Source organism: Hyperoodon ampullatus, assembly GCF_949752795.1.
Source record: "Hyperoodon ampullatus genome assembly, chromosome: 12".
In the NCBI taxonomy this organism is placed as follows: Eukaryota; Metazoa; Chordata; class Mammalia; order Artiodactyla; family Ziphiidae; genus Hyperoodon; species Hyperoodon ampullatus.
This window is the reverse complement of record NC_136925.1, coordinates 45,954,432-45,978,177: the sequence shown is the minus strand read 5'-3', so window position 1 is coordinate 45,978,177 and position 23,746 is coordinate 45,954,432. Positions and strand designations below refer to the sequence as shown.

Sequence of the window (23,746 nt, the reverse complement as noted above, 5' to 3'; positions counted from 1 at the left end):
AGGCTGACCAGAAATGGTGATAATTCTCATACTTGTCTTATTCCTGATCTCAGAAGGAAAGCTTTCAATATTTCCATGGTGTCTGCTATTAGTGTTTTGTAGATAACCTCTATTAGATTAAAGAAATTTTCTTCTATTCTTAGTTTGCCAAAAGACATTTTTAATCATAAACAAATGCTGACTTTAATCAACTGCTTTTCTCGTAAGATGATCATATAATTTTTTCCTTTTATTCTTTTAATGTGGTAAATTCTACTGATTAGTTTCCTAATGTTAAACTAACATTGTGTAATTACAACAAACTCAACTTATTTGTGACATATTATTGTTTGTACATGTTGTTTGGTTAGCTGAAATTAAGAATTTTGATATATATGTTCATGATTGAGGTTGCCCAGAAATTTCTTCTTCATAATTTCCTGTTCATGCTTTGATGTCAAGGTTATGCTGGCCTCATAAATTAAGTTGAAGAGTGTTACCTTTTTTTTTTTTCTGTTTTCTGAAAAAGCATAAAAGATGTTTATTTGTTAAACATTTGCTAGAGTTAAATAGTGAAACTATTTGGACATATATTGGAAGGTTTTAAATTAGAGATTCAACTTTTTTCAGTTGTTACGAGACATTCATAATTTTTATTTCTTCATGTCTAAATTTCAACAGGCTGTATTTTTTGTATTTTTTTCAACCTACTAAGCTTATACAAAATAGTTAAGACATGAAGCATACATTTATTAGAAATATAATTACTACCAAAATCTATGGTGCATAAGAGCTGTATTTAAGGGTACTTCTATTTCTTATTAAAAGTTTGCCTTATTAAAATGAACTGCTTTCTGGCATAATTTTCAAAAACAAAGTTGTGTTACTAAAAAGATCAAGAATGTGTTTTATTTCTTTTGAGTTAAAATGAAAAGATGGATGCAGTGGCACACCTAGTGTATTTGACACCTGAAAGGGACCATTTTTAACACCTCTCCCCCTAAAATATTTTCAGTAATAATGCAGAAATAATGCAGAAATGCAGACAGTGACCATTTTCATTTATTAAATTTTACATAAATAATAATGCTAATAAAAAACTAATAAATGCAAAAAAATAAAGTTTTAATACGTTTAAGTACATTGATGTGTTTTTTGGAAAAAGGAGAAAAATATTCATACTTACATTTTGGTCCCCATGGTGATGGTGATGAATAACTCCACTGTGCTTTCTGCTTTAAGCCTTCACTTCTGCAAATCTGTCAATGGCTTTGTCAAATTGATCTTCACATATTCATGGTCAATAGAATTGGTATGGCCTCACTCATAGTTGATAGAAGGTCACTATTTTAATTTCAAATGTTTCTTTCACATGAAGAAATAGATACACAAGTAATTAGAAAAGCTTTAAAATAAAGATAAGTTTATCAGAGTTTCATAAAAATCCCATTTCATAGTAACTTCCAGAAACTGCAATACTGTCCATGTCTTTGTTCTTTCGGATCAGCTCTAGCAGCTTTCAAATGTTTCTGCAGTTGAAAAATTTCCACTAAAATACCTTCACCAGAAAATTCATCATAAATTTCTGTTATATCAGTAAAATTCTCCAAAGTGTGTAATGGTTACGAATTATTTGAACTTGCTCAGGCTCAGTTCATATCTCTAACCGCTGTGGTACTATATAATCCTGTGTTTAAACATTCAAACTAAACAATTATAGCACAGTGATAACGAAAATGAAAAAAACAGAACTTGGCTGCTTATTCTTGAAATAAACATGTGTAGCTGAGTCCATGTCCAGAGGAGTTAGGTTTATTTCCATGTAGACTACAATGTTTGTTAAAGAACAGGTAACCAAAAAAATGGTAATTCTCAGCTTACATATATATTATTAAATTTCAGTAATGGCAGCAGTTGTTTAGAATTTAGACCAACAAAAATTTTTTTTTCAGAGAGAAGTAGTATGATTGGCATTGCTTAGAATTGTCAGTGCATAGTGATAACAAAAAGCAGGCTGGGGCTTCCCTGGTGGCGCAGTGGTTGAGAGTCCGCCTGCCGATGCAGGGGACACGGGTTCGTGCCCCGGCCCGGGAAGATCCCACACGCCGCGGATTGGCTGGGCCCGTGAGCCATGGCCACTGATCCTGCGCGTCCGGAGCCTGTGCTCCGCAACAGGAGAGGCCACAACAGTGAGAGGCCCGCGTACCGCAAAAAAAAGCAGGCTGGCTTATTATTATTATTATTTTATTTTATCCCTTTAAAATGTTCTACACACAAAGCACTCCCTTATTGCCTATACTAGGGGTGGACCACTTGCACCATCCCAGTTTTGGTACACCATAGGATGGATGAGAAAAATAATGAGGGAAACTGACAAGGAACATTTTTTTCCTTTTAACCAGCAGGCCAAATATGTTTTAGAATTAAGAGATTCCATGTAATTATAAGAGTAATAAAGTGGCTTGTTGTCCTATTTCTGGAAATACTCATAAATATACAAATTATATTTCCTTTTGCTCCTTCATTAGGCTTGTTTAAATCATTACACTGCCTCAATATCTTATCTGCTGTCACTGACAGTGAAGTAATAGAATTAATCTGACGTAATGGGGTGGATAACCAACTAATATACTGAGATTAAAAATTTTGGTAAGGCAAACAAACCTCTGAAGTATTTGAGGTATTTCCTGGCCTTATCAGTCATTTTCAGATCCCTATTAAAAACTGAAGGGAGGTAAAATTATTCTGCTCAATATATGCACATCCTCTTGGATCTAGAGAGGAAATATCTGGGAAATTTAATTAAAAACTTGAGAATCATAATGTGAATCTCAATAGGCTGCAGCAAATGTTAAGTTGCTGGTTCACAGTTTAAAAATAACTTAAGATGTGGTAAAATTCCAACATCCTAAGAATGTAGTATTGCATAAATTATAGGAAGCAAAATGAAAAACAGCATTAAGTCATTTTGCAGTCAGGGTTTAACCAAAATGACTACACCTTTTATGTGTTCTATGCTTTACCGACAAATTTTATTCAAAGAACTAAACTACATGTTTCTTCATAGTCACAAAATAAATAGAAGAAATGTCTATTTGATGCTTCCTGTTTGGTTCTGTTAATGGACTAATGTTCCCTCCTGCTGTAGCAATTGAGGATGTTTGTATTCTTGACCCCTCCCACAGGGAAGCAGGAAAGAATCTGAACTCTGATGACTAGCTGTACTTCTGGCTTTGATATACTGCTCTGGCCTCCCGTGGAGGAGGAACAGACTTGAACTTGTACTAAAAGAAGTGAAAATGCCAATCAAGAGTCTGACTTTAGCAGTCGTGTCTCTAAGCTTCTTGTGTAAGAACATAATTTCTTAATAACACACATAATGGTTTCAATTATCCTCAAAATTAGGCAGATAAAATATACAATAAGGCATTTTCTAAAAACTATGTAAAATGGCCAGTGAGGTACGAAGCATACACCAATAATGGGCCCATTGATAACAAATAGAAATACTTACTGGGAGCACTCTGTAGTCAAGTATTATGAGAATGCTTTAAAGTTCTAAACTCTAAATACCCTGTAATCCCAATGATTTCTATCCTTTGGACACCAGTTATGGTTCTTCCAGCAAATCATTTGTCCAAGATCCTGATGATAAAATCCATCTTCCTTGGATTCTACCTTTTCTGGAACCCCAACACCATACAAGATCATTCAGGGTCAGTTATAAGCTCTCCAGGTCACGTCGGGAAGTTTAAAAGTTTATTCTAACCCTGTCCCTTAACCTAACCCTCTTCTTTCTTACCTGTTTCACCTTGTGATGGAAGAAAGGGAGAAATCCATGAAACACCTATTTTAATTTTTTACTAGGAGATAATCTCCTGAAGTCTTTGACTCACCTCTTTTAGTACCTAAGAGCTAATAGATAACTCTTTGTGATGTGCTGGGTAACTAGGTAACTGAGGAAAACAGCATCTGTTCTGGAGAAGATGGCACTATACCAGCTGAAGATACCTTTCCCTGACTTTTCCCTGTTCTTTCTTCTTCTTACTATCTGCACTGTAAACTCCTTTAGAATCCACCAATCCATTTTCCCTGGAGTGATAAGGGCTACGTAGAAGGCCTGCATATTTGAAGATCATATAAATGACCTCCAACATGAGTCTCAAGGCTACAGTTTAGTAAATGTGAACCGTCATGAAAATCTAACTGCCTGACTGTCGTCATTCTGAAGAGTCTACTTAGGGTTATATTTCTATTTGGCCTTTCCCTTTTTCCACTGGAGTGGATTTAGGAAAATATATTTATTTTCTCACCTGTCTAGTAATTTTCTGCTTCATTTTCCTCTTACACCCTATTTCCCCCATTTAGATTTAGATATATTTTACTTTTCTTTCCATGAAGTCTCCATCCTAATTCATGCCTCATAGCTCAGCAGTAAATTTTAGGGAGCACCCAATACCTTTACATTTGACAAATGAAGAGAGAATGTAACAGTTTCCTTGGCCAAGCAAGAGAGACAGAGTATGACTGTAGTGAGTCAGGATTTGGTCACCTCAGCATCAGCCAAAAGACACCTAGACTGCCACAGCACTAGATGAAAGTACACGGCGGAGAGTGGGACAGATGGTCAAATGGTGTTATGTTGTCACCATTTAAATATTATCAACAAGATCTAAAGAATTAAGAAGATCACAGTAACATCCAAAAGATTTCATCACTTTGGCACAAGCAGCTCCTAAGATATTTCAAACATAAAGGTTTTTCTTTCACAGAAAGAGTTGAGGAGAACCCTTACCTCAGATTTTCCTTTCTTCTGTGTAGGCTCTTGCTTCTCAGGCTTCTGCTTTCGTGTCCTCTGAGCTCCTTCAGGATGAGGACTCTCTCCCAGTTACTATAGTGATGGGCCAGGAAAATATGTGAATGCATGCTGTAAGTCAGACAACAAATTATAAATGGGTTGGCATTTGACAAGGCAGAACTATAAAAACAGAATGTAGCGGTCTTTACTGCAAGGCAGAGGAAAATTACATAACACACATCAGAGCATCACACTGTGACAAAACAGAAGTCGTATAAACATCTTAACTTTCAGGAGCCCATCTATCTCCCCCAGTTGCAACACAGTGCATTAGGTTTTATCAAAAATGATGAAAGGGGCAAGGAATTTGATGGAGTGTCAGAGACAGTACCCAGAAGAAGTCATGATTAAACTGAGATGTGAAGGTGGAGTAAGATTTAGCTACTCTATGAAAAGGTAGGGACTGACTATCAAGTGCAAAGGCTGGTGACCGGGAGAGAAGGACATTTGCAAGAAGCTAGGGGTTTACCAACATGTCTGGAGTGAAGAAGGTGAAGGGGAAAGAATCAAAAGAGGTTGAGAAGGTAAGCGAATCAGGCAGAGCCTTACAGGCATGTTCAAGGTACTGCATATGCTCTAAGGGCCACAAGAAGGCATTGTAGGATTTTAAGTAAGACCAAGATATGATCAGATTTACATTTCACATTCCCCATTTTCCCTCTCCGTTTTCTGTCACGGGCTTTTACCCTAATAAATTTCTTGCACATTTAATCCTGAATTGGCATCCACTTTTTGTATAATTTATACTAACGTAAACTAACAGAATTTTTAGAAGTAAATGAGTTAAGATATCTGCACAGTACTTTTTTTCTTAAGAAGCTCAATCAATTTCACAGGCACTTTTAAACACATTCCTTACTGTAATTAGTTTCAGGAAGTCACCTACAGCACAATCAAATACCAGTCTTCCTGGGCTGGATGTTATTTCAGGTCATTCAGCTCTATATTCGATTGCACTGTTGTGGTAAAGATTATCTGACAAATTGAAGGGATAATGCTTCACCAAAAAGTACTTTTCAAAAATTCTGTTTATCTAGTAGAGCATGGATCATTAATTGAAAGCTGTGTAAAAAACAATTTCTTAAGTCTAGCGCCAGGGGAGGGTTGCCGTCCATTTATTGTTAGACACAGATATCTGAAATGGAAGTATAATCTTGAAAATTATTAATTACTATTTTGATAAGAACAATGATAACATTTTCTGTAAGAACTTTCCTTATCACTGTTACTTTTCTTACTGGGATATTAGAGTAGTAATTTCATTCCTTTGCTGGTGCAAGATTATTGAATTCCTTGTAGGCAAGACATAGTATATTCTATATAATAGAGTATTTAGGCAGATGGTTAAATCACTAATGGTTACACCACTGATTTTAAATCACATAGATCATTATAAGTTAATGATCAGCCTACAGTCTCTAGTTATGAGTCACAGGTCAATCTGATGTAACATTTAGGACCAGTTGGAAAGTCTTTGTAGAAAGATCCATGATCTCAACCATGAGCCCAACCATGAGCCAGATAATGAACCTAACTCAGAAGCAGGCTTTGGTCCTACCGTCTTCCATTTGACCTTCTATTTTCCAGACTCAGTCTGAACTACTTTCAGAATAAATTTCAAAGATTTATAAAATTAAGAGATTTATTGATATAAAATTTAAGCATTGAGTCTCAACTTTAGATGTAATTCAGTGCATTTGAAATTTTAAGACAGAATGTAGTGACTCCAAACCCACTAAAGGAGAATCAGAGTGTTTAATGGGGGATAGTGGCATCAGTATGTTTTAAAGCACCAGATATAATTCTGATGTGAAACCAGCATTATGAGACATGGCTTTGGAAGCTATCAGTTACCTAATTTTATGCAGTATAACATAGTGCTTTAGAGTATGGGTTCTGGAGATAAACAGCCTGGGATCAATTCCTCAGTCCCTTTTACTAGCTTCATGAGCATCAGTAAATTACATAATGTCTCTGTACCTCATTTATTCAATATCCAGTGTATATTTGTTGAGCACCAGGCTCTGTTCTAGAGGTACCAGTGAACAAAACAGATGGAATCCCTGCCCTGTGACGTTTACATTCTAGAGCAAGGACACTTTGGCGGGGAAGGGGATTGAGAGAGTATGTGAAGATTAAACAGATCTTATATGTAAGGTGCTTGGAACCGTGCCAGGCATAAAATGTTCAACAAATGCTATCTGCCATTTCCTTATTTTACCAATGAGGAAACTGATATCCAGAGAGGGGGAGGAAACTGCCCAAGTAACTAAGAGAGGAGAAGACAGGAGGCAAATCAGGCTCCAGGCTACCTTCACCTCACCTCCCTCAGCTCACTCCTAGAAGAATTTCAGTCTGGGGCTGCAAGACAGATGCTAAAACAATGGGGCCAGAACCTGCCTCTTGACACAGATTCCTGTACCTGAATGGAGCTCTTGCTGGTGCCATATGTCAGAAGCAAATATTGCTAAATGCAACTTTTATTTGGCATCCCTGAGGACATGGAAGATAAAGGGTTAAAAGAACTCATCTTGTTTGTAGCACCAGTCAATTCTTTAAGAATCCTTATAACAGTCACTGAGGGGCTATCTACTGTTCTCCATTTATATTATGAATCGGAAAAGAATGTCTAAGGAAAAATGTAAAAGGAAACTACAAAATGTATTTTTGATACCATTTAATATAAAATAATTATTAAAATCTCCCTCAAATAAAATGGTAATATCTTGTGAATAAAGCATATCTGATAATTTCCCCTAATATATTTAAGCCAGAGCATTACTTTAAAGCATTTAAGAGTCAGATGGAACTTAAGAAGCTTACAGGAGACCAGGAGTCAGGAAAGCAATAATTGAAGATGATAAAATGTATTATTGGAATAACTCATCTGAGTCAAACTCTTATGAGATGTCCAAACATTTCTTCTAACCCTTTATTAGAATGACTAATATTTGTTTGCATTATAAGATAACTATAAAGATTAAAATCCATATGATGTGACTAAGCTCAAACTTGTTCCCATGACCCTCAAGTCTTAAAAAAAAAAAAAAACTGAATTCAAATTTAATTAAGAATTAAATTTGAAGTTGAGTAAAGTAAGGAGGGGCAATCAATTTAAACGTGTTGCAATTCATACTAGAATCTATTTGAAAAACCTAATTTGTTCTGTTAGAGTCCTGTCTTATGATAACACAGCAAAATTTTCTTTTATCCTTATTATGAAAGCACATGAACTGGAAAAGAAAAAGACAAAATTGTAAACCTTGTTTTAGTATAAGAGATTACATTGACAGAAAAAAAATGGGGAAAAGGAAATCATCAAGGCAGTGGCTGAGAGCCTTGAAAACAAAGATAAGTAAGCGAAACTTGATGTAAACCATGAGAAAATTGCTCTGTACCTAGAAGGGTTTACGTATATGTATCATTAATTTCTCTATGAATTTGCTCTCTAACTCAGGATATGAGTTAGCAAAGTTATTGGGATAGTAAGTCCTAAATCTGTTATTATAGTCAAGAGAGTAGGTATAATAAATGACCAGATGACAGGCATGTTCATGAACTTAAAGCCAAAAAGTTAGTCTGTGCTTTTTAAGAAAGCAATAACTAAATCATTTGATCGACTATACACAGAAATTAATCCTTCAACTAAGAGAAAAGGAAAAGAAAGCCTACTGAAGCTTGAGCTTTTAAACTAGAAAATGAAAACAGAAGGTCTATGTCTGAATCTGCTGGTTATTCACTCTTTGTGGCTTGAATTACTCCAACTCTGCTTGCAATTAATTTATAAAGGATTTATGTGCAAAGAGCAGTTAAAGACGCTCACACATTTATGGGTGTTATGTAAGCAATCATTATTGCTAACCAACAAAAAGATATAGGGAGAGCTCTAATCAAATTCACCAAGTGCTGCATAAACCCATTTAGAAAGCAGTGTGATGATTTACTACGGTTTGGCTTCATTTAAAAATTGGGTTGTAAAAGTACAAACTATATATTATTTTTCCAGGGCTGCCATACAAAGTACCATAAACTGGGTGGCTTAATACAATAAAAATGTATTGTCTCACAATTCTGGCAGCTAGAAGTTCAAAATCAAAGTGTTGGCAGGACTATGCTCCCTCCAAGCCTCCGGGGAGGATCCATTCTTGCCTCTTCCAGCTTCTGGTAGCCCCAGATGTTCCTTGGCAGATAACTCCAATCTCTGCCTCTGTCTTCACAGGGCTGTCTGTTTATAAGAACACAAATCATACTGGCTTAGGGGCCTACCCTACCTCAGTATGACCTCATCTTAACTAATTACATCTGCAACATTCCACCTCCTAATAAAGTCACATTTGGAGGTACTAGGGGTTAGGACATCAACATATTTTTTTTAACACAATTCAATCCATAATAATCTGTAACTGCTGTTTGGCATACATATTCTGTCTACAGAAAAGAAAAAAAAAGGTTAATGTATATAAACCAGAAAAACATAAGAGAGTAAGTTTCTCCATTACTGGCTTTAAAGATTTATAGATTGATGTTCCAGTTCCTATTTCCAGAGTAAACCATATTACAGATGGCAATAGGTTTCTCCTCTCAGAGTCTCCCTCCTATACCTGGATTACCCCCGGCCCCCCACCAACCACTCCTTACCCCTTCAATGCTTTCCTGAAATGCTCCTTCCTCTGCACCATCAGATCCTTTCTGTCCTTTAAGGACCAGCTATGTCATCCTTCAGGAAGGCTGCTCTGACCAGTGACTGTGCCCACGGTGACTTACGTTCCTCCAAACCCTTACAGTGTTTATGCCCGAATTACTGAACTGGTTACCATCTTACTGATATTTTTCAAAGTGTATTTATGTAGTTAAAACAAAAATGTAATACATTACATACTCCAAAGCTGAAAAAGTACAAAAAAAAAAAGTCCTCTCATCCCTGAACCCCACATTCCCTGGACCTCCACACATCACCTAGCTCTCAGCTCAGTCATCTCTTCTGCAAAATCAAAACGTGGACTAGATGTTCTCTAAGGTCCTTTTCAGACTGAAAGCACTAAGGTCCTAACACAGAAGATTTTAAGAATGAGGGGTAGCACGTTGTGGTGGTTGATATACTCTAGAATCAAACAGAAACTGACTTAGAAACTCAGTTCTACCTCTTTCTATCTCATGTCTTGTTTCTAACTTCTGCCAGCCACTGTTCTAGGCCCTGACAATGCAGCAGCAAATAAGACTGTCAAGGTCCCTGCCCTCATGGTGATTACATTCCTGTAGGAGAGATAAACAATTAAAAAATACAGGGCTTCCCTGGTGGCGCAGTGGTTGAGAGTCCGCCTGCCGATGCAGGGGACGCGGGTTCGTGCCCTGATCCCGGAAGATCCCACATGCCGCGGAGCGGCTGGGCCCGCGAGCCATGGCCGCGGAGCCTGTGTGTCCGGAGCCTGTGCTCCGCAACGGGAGAGGCCACAGCAGTGAGAGGCCCGCATACAGCAAAAAAAAAAAAAAAAAAAAAAAATACATAAATGTATGAGTAAATAATATGATTTTGGATGATGATAATTACCACGCAGAAAAGTAAAGCAAGACAAGAGATGAATGAGGAGGTGTAAAAGATATTTTAAATAGTTTGTTGGGGTACATTCTCTGGGAAGTGCTATTTGACAGAGAGTGAAAAGGTCTGGAGAAGTGCATTTCAGAGAGAAGCAGCAGCATGAGTAAAGGCCCAGAGGCAGGAAGGCAGATGGTCAGAGCACAGGTCTGCTACTTACTCTTTTCATTTTATTTTAGAGATAGGTCATTGTGATCTTTTTCATTCTTTTATACAGGTGGCTTTTTTTCCTATTGTATGCATGTTCCATGAATTTTTTAATAGTTCTCTTTTGATAGGCATTTGGGTTGTTGCCAATCTTTTGTTGTTACAAGCAAAAAATTACAAACATGAAATTGTCAGCACAGCCTGCTGGAATGCAACAGACTCTGAGCTGGAAACAAAGCTCTGTCTTTCTCTCTCTTTTCTTGTCTCTCTCTTTATTTTGACTGTATTTCACTGACTGTTTTAGGTAATAGGAATATAGCAGTGAGCTAGATGTCCAGGTCCCTGCCTCAGGATACTTATATCTTGATGGGAGAGAGAGACATTATGAAAATGAACATACATGTAAAAAAGATATGGTTTGGGATTGTGACAAATGATGTAAAGAAAATAAAGCAGGACAAGAGAACAGTAAATGGCAAGATTGTGGGTTCTCTTCCAGATATATTGGTCAGGACAGGCTTTGAGAAGGTGGTATTTGAGTAAGACATGAATAATGTGAAGGGTCAGACATTCAAAAGTCTAAGGAAGAGCATTCCAGACAGAAGGAGCAGCACATGTAAAGACCTGAGGCAGGAAAGGGCTTGGCACACTGGGGGAACGGCCAGAAGACACAGTGGTTGGGAGCACACCCAGCCAGATGGAAGGAAACTGGAGCTGAGGCTGGAGGCACAGGCAGGGTGGGGCACAAAGGCCCTGTGGCCATAGGGGACACTTGGACTTGCTCTAAGCGTAACGGGAAGCCATGGGGAGAGCCATTGTAAAAAAGAATTACATGTTCTGATTCATGTTTTGGAAAGCTCACTCTGGCTGTGTGTGGAAAGGAAACTATGAGGGGGGTGAGTAGAATCAGAATACGCGTCTTGCTGAAGTCCAGGCAAGAGTTGATGGTGGTGTATCTTTATCTATCTATCTATCTATCTATCTACCTATCATCTATCTTATCTACATCTATAAATAGAGTGAGTTTGATAAATATGGTGAGAAGTGTACACATTTAGGACAAAAAAAATGCTGTTGGTAGACCGAATGCCAGTAATATAAAAAAAAAGAGGGAAATAAAGGATGACTCCCAGGTTTTTTGTTGTGAACAACTGGGTGAACGGACTGAGTCAGGAAAACTGGGGTAGGAGCACAGCTGCAGGGCATGGGTGGGACTACCAAGAAGAATATAGTTTAGAGTTAGAAACCTATTAGGCATCCAGATGAAGATTTTGGGGAATGGCTGTATATAAGAAGAGGACCTCGACAGTGACTGAAAGAAAAAAAAAGAATTCTTCAGCCTACAGGTGATTCATCAGTGTACTCAAAGCCATTTGAGTTGATGAAGCAACCTAGATAGGAAACATGTACAGAGAAGAGAAGAGGGCAAAGGCCAAGTCTAGAACCCTTCCATATTTAGAAGCTAGGAAGAAAAGAAGGACTAAACAAAAAAAGATGAGAAATAGCTGCCTATAAAATAAGGGCAACAACTGGAGAATGTAGTATCCTGAAGCCACCTACCAGTTATAGGACCCAGACTTTGAACCTTGGCTTCCTCATCTGTAAAACAGTACTTACCTATAAGAATTTGTGGGGACTGAATGCAATTATATATGTAAAGTGCCTACCAGGAAACCTAGCCATAATAAATATTCAGTAGACTCTAATAGTTGGCAAAATTTAGAATGTTGTTTATATGCATGACTATTGGGCTATATTCATATTGGAGTTAAGATAAGCAAAGGTGAGTGTGTTCATATATTAATGTTATCTGAAGTCACAAAGTGGCAATAGTAGGATTCGCACAAAACAACAGATAATCTATAGGTAATTGACCTTCATTTTAGAGTGTTGTGTGTGTATTCAAATGACATATCTAATGACTAAGTATATAAAAAAGTTATTTTCTAGACCATCTTAGAAGAAAGAAATCTTCTTAAATAGAGATTTATGTGTGTGAAGGTTGGGGAGAAGCGAATAAAATGAGTATTTATTGAGTGCTTACTATATGTCATGCACTACAACAGATGATTCAGATTTACTTACTTAGACATAAAACTTCATAAAACATTATGTGATATTATTAATATGTTCAATTTACTAATGGGTGTTTTAAACAAAATAAAAAATTTGGGTAAAAGCAATAATCAATTAGAGATTTTAATTACCTATCAGTTTCTTATTTTGTTCTCTTGAATTAAAATTATTAATCATAAAAGCTACTGTTTATTGATTATCTACTATGCTCAAGGCACTGGAGCTCATAATTTACATGTATTTTTTCATTTTCAAAACAGCTCCCCAGAAGGATAGGTATTATTATCACCATTTTATAGAAGATATACTTGAGACCCAATGGATTTATGTAAGTGGTTTAAAAAATACAGCTAATACATCACAAAATAAAAGACTGTGGACTCTGGTCTTTCTCATTAAAAAGCCCTCGTTCTATCCACTATACAAGACAGACTATCACCATAATATTTTGACATTTATTCTTCATGTTCAACCTTCCTAATAGTTTCATCTATATTTTTAAACAAATATTTTCTGTTTAAACAGTTCATTTCAAACTATATTAGAATAAGGAAGGACACATCCAGTTCTACGTTACTTTACACATTTACAAGATTTACAAATCCTTTATAAGAGTTAAGCCAAGATTCAAAACAAAACAAAACAAGCAAACAAAACTCTAGAATTTCTGAGTCTAATGCTTACCAGGGAACAACTTGCTTCTAATGCTGTCAATGTGCAATATGGGGGCAGGCAGTGTCAGCAGATAAATAGTGTGTGAGGCAGCCAGGTTGTATGACAGCCAGTAAAGGAAGTGAATCTACTCTGTTGTGGACTGAATGTTTGTGTCTCCCCTAAAATTCACATATTGAAGCCCTAACTCCCAAGATGATGGTATTAGGAGCTGGGGCCTTTTAGATGGAGATGAGGTCTCCAGAGTGGTGTATTCATGGTGGGTTACTACCTGCATAAAAGAAAGGAAGAGAGAGGGAGTTCTGGCTCTCTCCATGCACACACATCAAAGAGAGGCCATGTGAGCACACAGGAGAGAGTGACGGCCTACAAGCCAGGAAGAAGCCCTTTACCAAGAATTGAATATTCTGGCACCTTGATCCTGGACTTCTTAGCCTGAGGAACTGTGATAGATAAATAAATATCTGTTATTAAAAACCACCCAGTCTATGGTATTTTTTTATAGCAGCCCAGAGTAAGACCTACTCCATAACACAGTTGACATAGAGCTGTAGTAATATGTGACTGAGGACATTCAAAATTAGTCCAGCTGGTCTTCCAAAGAACATAGAAATGGATTGATGGATTTTACAATTGCTATAGATCTCACTGAGTATTCATGGCCATGTACAGAATGAAATGAAAACAAAGAAATCAAGCAAAAGTGATCTCTGAGTTGATAGGAATTACTACCAGATAACTCAGAATTAAGGAAAATATTAATCTTTTTTTCTTAATTAATTAATTAATTTTTGGCTGCTTTGGGTCTTTGTTGCTGCACACGGGCTTTCTCTGGTTGTGCGAGCAGGGGCTGCTCTTCACTGTGGTGTGTGGGCTTCTCATTGTGGTGGCTTCTCTTGTTGCAGAGCATGGGCTCTAGGTGCGCGGGCTTCAGTAGTTGTGGCACGTGGGCTCAGTGGTTGTGGTGCACGGGCTTAGTTGCTCTGCAGCATGTGGGATCTTCCTGGACCAGGGCTTGAACCCATGTCCCCTGCATTGTCAGGCAGATTCTTAACCACTGCGCCACCAGGGAAGCCCATATATATTAATCTTTTCAGGCTTTTCCAATACTTCCTCCTAATTATGCTTGAACTTGACTAACTAGTTCGTATTTATACAACCTGTCTCCAGCTTTCGACTGGGGAATGATCTTGTGCACACTTCCTCCGTTACACAGCATGGGCTGCACAGTTTTGTTCTGTTTTGAGTAAAATATCTGCTGAAATGTCTGTGAGTGAGGGGTTGGGGAGGGGACTATATAGGAAAAAGTTTTTTAATTAAAAATGAGCTGGAGTAAAGGTAACAAATAGAGATGAATATTCCTACCCTTGTTTAACTTTGTACTACCTAACGAAAAAGAATTATTCATAAATTATTAATAACTTTACTTCATTTTTAAAAAAACTTTCTTCATTAGTGTAAGCATGCTTTATCTAGTTCATGTCCACATAAAGTATATGAAGGAAAGTTTATTTCTTTTCAGAATAACAGTTTTCAATTAAAATATTCTTTACTAAAAATTCTCACGACCAATGAAATCTATAACTCATGATATAGGAAAAGGAAGGCAGGGCTATATCCAATGCCTTTGCTTCATTAGAAACTGTGTCTCTCTTTGTCGAATGCTAAAATCAACTTGTCACAAATTCAAATGAACTGGCAATGAATCCATACTCAAACAGTAGAGTTAAAGAGTAATTGAAGTGGTCAGGTTTAGATTCTGCTTCATTCATTCAGCCAGCCTGGACTCCAGGGGGTCAGGCACTGTGTTGGAGACAGAGAGATAAGGCACACAGCTGCTGCCCTCAGGATTTGCTTCCTGTGGGAAAGATCCATCAGCAACTTAATATAAGACAGAGTCCTAACTGCTATAGTTTACCTCTATGCAAAGTACTACGTATACACATAGTATACACATATGGGCTGCCATAACAGACTGCATAGCTTAACAAACAGAAATGTATTTCTCACAATTCTGGAGCCTGAGAAGGCCAAGATCAAGGTGCCAGAAGACTGGCTTGCAGAAGGCCACTGTCTCACTGTGTCCTCACATGGTGGAGAGAGACAAGTTCCCTGGTATCTCTTTTTATAAGGGCACTAATCCCATCATAAAGGTCCCATCCTCATGACCTTATCTTACCCCTTTTCCCTCCAAAGTCCCCATCTTCAAATACTATCACCTTGGGGGTTACAGCTTCAACATATGAATTTTAGGGAACACAAACATTCAGTCCGTAACAGGAGGGATGTGTTAACTCTGCCTAGGGTTATAGTGGAGGATAGTGCAGAAATGACTCCTGGGCTTGCTCTCAGAGCAAGCATAGGAAGTCACCAGTGAAGAAACAGTGAAGGCACATCTTGTAGAAGAATAGCAGGAAAAAAACCAGAGAAGGAAGAATGAAAGGTGATCATTTCGTCTTGGATAGAATGAGTACCCATAGCAAAAGGAAACAGTGAGGTAGAAAAGTAATTTGAGACCAGATTATAGGAAGTCCTGAGCATGATGCTGAGGAGCTTAAAATTTCTTTACATGGGCAGCGGGAAGCTGATGAAATTGTGTGTGTGTGTGTATGTGTGTGTTATCAACAAAGTTTGGTGTTTGGATAAAAGTAATACACGTTTAATATTTTAAAATTGAATTTTTATAAGTTTTTAGGATGAAATAATATCAAACTTAGAGAAAGCAAGAATAGTACGAAGAACTCCTGTATACTCTTTACCCAGATTTACCAATTATTACTATTTGCCACATTTGCTTTATTTTTCTCTTTTCTTTCTCTGTATAACATATATATTATTTATATAGACATAGAGAAATAGACATATAGATATGCATGTGTATGTATACACACATACACATGTATATATACTCACATGTATATATACACATTTTTTTCTGAACTAATTGAGAGTAGTTAATCCTTTTACCCCTTAATAGTTCAGTGTGTATTTTCCAAGAATAAAGGCATTCTCTTTTATTACCGAATTACAATCTTCAAATTCAGGAAATTTTAATCCATGTAATTCCAATTTTGTCAATTGTCCTAATAATGACCTTTATAATATGACAATTTTTATCTTGTAGAACCGAATCCAGGATCATGAATTGTGTTTCATTTTCCTGTCTCTTTCATGTCCTTTAATCTGCAAAGTTCTCCAGCCTTTATTTTTCATGACATTGACATTTTTAAACAATATGTTAAGAATACTTTATTACTGAAAAATCACTAAGGTCAATGAGAAAGAGGTGGATGGGTAAGAGACAGCATAAAATAAGGGGCAGAGAGGAGACCTGGGAGACAGAAACAGCTTGAGGTGATGAAGGCTTAGTGGGATGGGAGAGAAGGGGCCCCACATGGGAAATTCAACAGCATTTAGAGCCCATTATGTGTGTAAAGTAAAGAAATGAAAGTTTGATTTTAGCTTGGGCCATTCAATGGATGGTGATAAGGATTATAAGTAATAGCTTTTGTCCTTTGTTTGATTCTAGGTTGAAGGAGGATAACCAGTTTTGCTTTTGAGTGCTAAGTAGATCTACGTATTATGCAGCTGGAAATAAGACACGGAGCTTGGGTGAGATGTCGAGGATGGAGAAGGATTACCTAAAGAAGAATAAACCTAAATAGTCTATCTTCTGCTTAGCGTTCCATCTCCCAACTGAGCCCTGTAACACAGCAGATACTTAGTACGGATTGTAGGCTGACAACCATCTCATAGTAGCTTAAGGGAAAGGGAAGGGGTGGCCAAGTTTTCTTCCAGGCAGATGAGGGCTGGGAGGACTCTGGGGATTTCCCTGCAGAAATGAGGAAGCCCTGAGCAGGTCAGGTCGGCTCCTCCCCTGCTGCTGAGACTCAAACAGGAACTAACAGGGCGCCAGAGGAACAACGCTTTGTACCAGGTTCACGATTCCCCATCCAGAATTTCCAAATCCAAAAACCTCTGAAAATAGTTTTGTATCTCATTTGGCAGCAAAACTTGACCTGAAGTGATCCTGAGGCTCTTGATAGTGTTTATTTATCCCACTCACTGTGAATATTCATACGTTTCCCCACAAGCCTATTAATGTATTTGATAATTAAGAAGTGCTGCCTCAGAACTCACTGTGGGTAGTACTCAATTCATGGTATATCCGCCCTATATACCTCCTTTCTAAAAACCGAAAAACTCTGAATATCAAACTCATGGGACTGTAAAGGTTTCAGATGAGGAAATGTGGAAGTGTATTTAAAAAGTAGGGGTAAATACTTTGCAACCTAGACTGACACTTTTAAATGAACATTCCACCCATGAATATGTGAGTGAAGCTCACAGAAGACTCCCCAGGCTTTGGCACCTTACATCTGGAACTACTGAGGGGACCTTGGTTTCCCCTGTTTTGACTCACTTCTCCTCACTTCAGCATCTTTGGCTCTTTGCTTGATTTTATCCTTCAGCAAACATTACAGGCCTGGCTCACCATTTAATCCAAAGCCCTCACTCTTCTTCAGGATATGGTTTTGGCTATTTGATCTCTGGCCCTCCTGAATTGTAACTGCCTCTAAAAAAAGGGGCTTAGACTTCCCTGGTGGTGCAGTGGTTAAGAATCTGCCTGCCAATGCAGGGGACATGGGTTCAATCCCTGGTCCGGGAAGATCCCACATGCTGCGGAGCAACTAAACTCGTGCACCACAACTACTGAGCCTGCGCTCTAGAGCCCGCAAGCCACAACTACTGTGCCACAACTACTGAAGCCCGTGTGCCTAGAGCCCATGCTCTGCAACAAGAGAAGCCACCGCAGTGAAAAGCCTGTGCACTGCAACAAAGAGTAGCTCCTGCTCGACGCAGCTAAAGAAAGCCCACGCACAGCAACGAAGACACAATGCACCCAAAAATAAATAAATAAAATAAATAAATTTATTTTAAAAAAGGGGGGGCTTATCAGCCCCTCTCTGCATCAGCCCTCCTCCACCCTCACTGTTCTTATGCCTTATAGGACCCATCACGTACACCCGTCTCCTACTGTCCTGTCCCTCCCATTGGGGGGTTGGGAGGGAGTGTGCAAAAAAGAATCAGACCATCCAGCTGGTCATTTGTTGGCTCATCGTTTATTCATTCATTCAAGAAATATATATTGAATGTCTACAGTGTGCCTGATGCTGTGCTAGGTTCTTAAAGTTTGGCAATTAACAGACATATTTGATGCCATCACTGCATTTACAATCTACCAAGGGAAACATATTAAATAAATAATTAACTACAATTGTAAGTGCCACAAATGGGGATGCAGAGTGCAGTGAGAGTGTATAAGGAGGGGGAGGGCCCGACTTGGTGTAGAGGCTCAAGGACGTCTTCCCTTCCTCACAAGAGGAAGTCTTGTGAGTTGAGATGAGAGGGTGAGTAGGAGGTAGCCGGGTGAAAAGGGTGAGGAAGGCAGAGAGGATGGGGTAGAGAGAATTCCAGGCAAAGCAAACTGCGTAAAAAGGACCCAAGGCAGGAAGGAACTCTGCCTAAACGTGGAAGTGAAAGCCTTCACTGTAGCTAGAAGGGAGAGAGAGAGGGCCGGCGGTGAGGTCTTTATCCTAAGAGATAATCAGCCACTGGGGAGGTGTGGAGGTGGGGGGTTGGTTAACTAAGGATGTGAACTAATCAGCTACTACTTCTCAGGTCTCTCTGGTTGTGAAGTGGAGAAGAGATTGGAAAATCAAGGGTGAATGTATGAAGAACAGAATAATACAGTTCTTCCCTCTTGGGACACATAGACATTTAATAGAAGAGGTAACACAGAAACATACTGAATGAGCATGACCCTGAACAGGACTTGACCTCCCTGCTCCTGAAACGGTGGGTTACACAGTCTAGCTCCACATGGCTAAGGCCAGGGATTTCAGGAAGGCCTGGCCATCTCCAGGGAAGAAGAGAAACAAGACTCCCTCTCCAGGTGGGTCCTCAGGACTGCCTTTGACCTCCAAGGGAGAAGCCTGCCCCAGAACAGTTTGTCTGCTCTCTCTCTCTTTATGCTGGCACTTATAGCCACTCCAAAACCTTTCAGCCTGACCACTTCAGTAATCCAACTACCATTCTACAACCAAAGAATGCTCTATCTCTTAGGACCTTGCTCCATAATTTGTATTTGCATAGTATCTGAATAAAAATCATACTTGGGATGATTTCACCTCTAAGTTTGCTGCCCATAATCACTCATCATTTAACCCAAGAAAAGATGGCCATGAAGTTTGCATTAAGAATCGTAATCATATGTTATCATATATAAACTACTTCACTCAAATAGAGCAGGATTTACTCTGGCTTACTTCCATATTCCAAGACTTTAATGCTGCCTGTTGGCAATAGGAACACTGCTGGAATTCATTCTTGAACAGAACTTCTTCTGAACTGGAACTCTACACTAAAAAGCAGTGAAGAAAACTTGTTACCATTCATTTATTTTGGACTTAAATTCAAAGGGTGGGAGGAATGGGGGAAGGACAATAGTTCTTTGACACTAGCAAGTTAGTAGAAGGCCAAAAACCTCATTTTTAGACTTGACAGCCTGAGGCAGAATAGTCAGGAAAACATCCTTGCAAAGTAGATCTTCAGCAGGAAGGGAAAGATAAGATAAATATATGTAATGAAGTATATTAAGCAATTGCAAATATTGTACCTGGACCCTCTGAATTCTAAAAGTTCCCAGCTCTTCACTTATGTGGAATTTGATCAAAAAGTGAAAAAATTATATATTCAGAAGTTAAAGGAACTTGCACATTTGAAGTTGGACTTTTTTGCTTTCATTTTTGCATTTGTATGAAAATAATATTCAAATATGGCATGAAATGAGTACTGTAACTATTAAGGAATATTCAGTATTCCCAAAATAGTAACAGCCACTTAAAATATACTACTTGAAACTTGCTATTCAAACATGACTCTATTACTTTCACTTGTTCTCTAATCAGGACTTGAGGTCCCAAAGGACTGCAGCAACCTCTGTAGTAGTTTAGTCTGAATAAAATGTCTTTCTGGAAGATGTGAAGGCGTGTCTACACTTCCTTAATACTGTACACATCTTCCTAAAAAAATCTACACTTTTTCTTCTGGGCTAAGATTTATGAATAACTGCCAAATTAAAAATAAATGGTTTGAACAAAAGCAAATTATTAGCAGACCAGCAGTTTATTAAAATTCCACAACTCGATTTCCATCTAATGTTCCACATTATGCCTGCCCACAGACAAACACTGCCAAAACACTAGCAATCTCAGAAAACAGCAAAATGTGCTAACTTTCTTTTAGACCATGTTCATTTTACTTTCTCAACTTCAATATTCACAGTATCCTATGGAATTTATTTTGACATTAATAACTATTAAAGATATCCACTGAAGGATTACCTTGGACCTCTTAGGTGAGAAAAAAAAGAGTTGTGAATGGTTTTGTTCAAATTTTGGAGGTTTTATTCGGTACAAGTTGAATGAGAGGAACCTCCCTCAGCTCTCTGTCTCTGTCTCATCTGTCTTTATCTCTACCCCTATCCCTATCCCTAATCTATATCTATCTAGATCTATATATTTATGAATTATGTCTCCTCTGCTTATAATGTCTTCTGACTCATTTAGGAAAAAGGAAGCAACCCACTCACATTCTTAAGTAACTTAAATACATGCTGCTGTAGCTGCTGCATTAGCTAAAAGACTTAATAACACCAAAGAAAACCCCATGTAAAAATGGTAACATCCCCAAATGATTTTTCCAAAGCATGAATCCAATTACGTCATCCTTACCCCACCAAAAATTCAGAGCTTCTCATCACAGAATAGAATCCAGCTTCCTTACAGCCTTCAAAGCCTTGCATGACCTCCCTACCCCACCTCTCTGACTTCACCTCCTCAGTAAAGTTAGTTCACTACTCAAGACACCTACTCTTTGTTGATTAGACTTGTCTCAATCTTAGCTCTTTTCTTCCTGCTGTTAATAATGCTCTTCCCACCTTCTCACCATTCAGTTCTAACTCAAAAATCACCTCCACACAAAGGCCTCTTCTTACTACTTTAGCCGTAATCACTTTTTTTTTTTTTTTTTGGGGCTGCATTGGGTCTTCTTTGCTGCACGTGGGCTTTCTCTAGTTGGGGCGAGCAGAGGTTACTCTTCTTTGGGGTGTGCGGGCTTCTCTTGTTGCGGAGCGTGGGCTCCAGGTGCGCAGGCTTCAGCAGTTGTGGCGCATCGGCTTAGTTGCTCTGCGGCATGTGGGATCTTCCCGGACCAGGGATCGACCCTGTATCTGTTGCATTGGCCGGTGGATTCTTAACCACTGCACCACCAGGGAAGTCCCAGCCTTAATCACTTTTGAAACTGACTTTCTTTAGAGCATTTAACAGTCCCCCCGATTATCTTTTTATATGTTTTTATATTTATTGTCTCTCTCTGCACACCAGAAAGTAAATCCCTAATAGTCAGGGATTTGGCCTGCCTTATTCAAAGCTATATCCCCAGTACCTAGAACATACTAGGGATTTCAGAAATATTTCTTTACTGAAAAAATGTTTCCAAGATGGATGAGATTGAATGAAAGGGCTTATCTGTCTTACACATTGTAAGTATAACTCCAATATACCTTGTTTATCATTGGTACAATAATCATGAAGAGATGGTTTGCTAAGAAAAAGCAAAACTGAGGAGATTATGGAAAATTTTTCATTAGTGGAGTCCTAGTTTATGGAATTCCACTTCTAAAGAGGTTTCTAATGATAATGTTACAGCCATTTTTAGAATGAAAATAAAATGCAACTTCCAATTTTCTTTTTCCCCTTAAGTAAATCCATTTGTAGCTTTGAGTTAAAATTGTTCTGTTCCTGGGTTTAGTCATGCATTGAAAAATAACTGAAACGAATGGTATCAAAAAACATACCAATTTCCAGGAGATAAATTATTGCTTTCTGAAAACCTACAAGCTTTTCTTGTTTAAATATTTAAATTAAGGCAGTTATATTTTATTTTCCATGTGGAGTTTCCTGCCTTCCCTTTCTATACACTGGCTAAATTAGCCATTGAATCACATCTCATCTTATATAAAGACCCTGAAATTAAAAAATGTTTGGGATAAAGTCAGCAAATTTTAAACAGGAAAAAATAAATGCATGCTGTCTGAGTTCAATAGGACGCCGATGGCAGAACACAGTACTTCACAGTGAGCCTCAAAGCCCCCCAAATACAGCACAACTCACATTCCAGCCTTCTTCCCTCCCCCTTCTTCCCCCTGCCCATGCCACTCAACTTTGTCTATACTTGCCCATGTCCCATCCTCTCCTCTAACACCTTTCTTCTTCCTTCAAGTCCCAGCTCGTGTCCCCTCTTCTATAAAACTCTCTCCAAACCCCCCAGGCAATCACTAGGTCTTTTTCCTGTGCTCAGCACTCAGTCTGTACTTGGTAAAACATGGCTAACATTCACCTTTTCAAACTGCAGTGTAATGTCCTCCATCCCACTGGATAATCTCTCGAGCAGCAACAGTGTCTTTATCCTGGAATCCTCCACGCTTACACTTACTTACTGGGAAGTGCTCAATAAGTAGTTGGTATTCAATTCATTTCAGCATACTTCCAGGTTCTGAGAGGGTACGTTCTGCATATATTATTTTATTCTGCATTGGTAGTTGTTAGTAAAGATGCGGTGGGAGAAGATTAGGGGAGGGACTTGTTATGCTCCAGTCTCCTCTTTTCCTTATATTCTCCCTCTGGCCTCAAGATGGGGCCAGCGACTACTGAATAGACTCTGGGCTGAGGTTCTGACTTGCTCAACTACCTCTAACACCATGAGTAAGGTATTAGCTCTCAGGTCTTTTCACTGACATCTTACCTCCATTTACGAATACTCCTTCCATCTACTCTCAGTCCTCAAGGACTCTTGTACCCTAAAGCTTTTCAAGTCACATATTTAGGGCTTTCCTATTCCTTAACACTTCTGTTAATACATTTAGACCCCAAAGTTCAATCTAAGAAGGTTGGTTTACAGTTATTTACGTTACTTTAACTAGTGTATAAATACAGGAGCCTTTATATTTTAAAAGGAATTGGTTACCTGCAATGAAATTCTAATAAATAATTTTTAACTTGGCAGCTAGCTGTGCTTTTGCTAACTGCAGTATCTTGCTTCTAAGCCTTCCATATAAAATAACTTTTTATAAAAAATACATACTTATTAACTATTCACTAATTACTAACTTGCATATTGTGACAGTTAATTTTATGTGTCTTTTGACTGCACTGCTTGACTAAACATTATTTCTGGGTGTTTCTGTGAAGGGTATTTCTGAATGAGAATAACATCTGGATCAATGAACTCAGTGAAATAGGTTGCCCTCCCTAATGTGAGTGGGCCTCATCCCATCCATGGAGTGCCTGAATAGAACA

At 38.3% G+C, this 23,746-nt stretch overlaps 1 long non-coding RNA gene across 1 annotated transcript in view; it reads right to left on the bottom strand.

The window, feature by feature from the left end:
* Positions 1 to 1,296: 1,296 nt before the first annotated feature.
* Positions 1,297 to 23,746, bottom strand: part of LOC307061461 — a 33,846-nt gene continuing 11,396 nt past the window's right edge. Inside the window, exons 3-5 of the long non-coding RNA XR_013811186.1 lie at positions 8,905 to 9,062; positions 4,775 to 4,870; positions 1,297 to 1,344 (exon numbers count right to left, since the gene is read on the bottom strand). This is a non-coding gene — a long non-coding RNA (uncharacterized lncRNA). The remainder of the gene's footprint in view (positions 1,345 to 4,774; positions 4,871 to 8,904; positions 9,063 to 23,746) is intronic.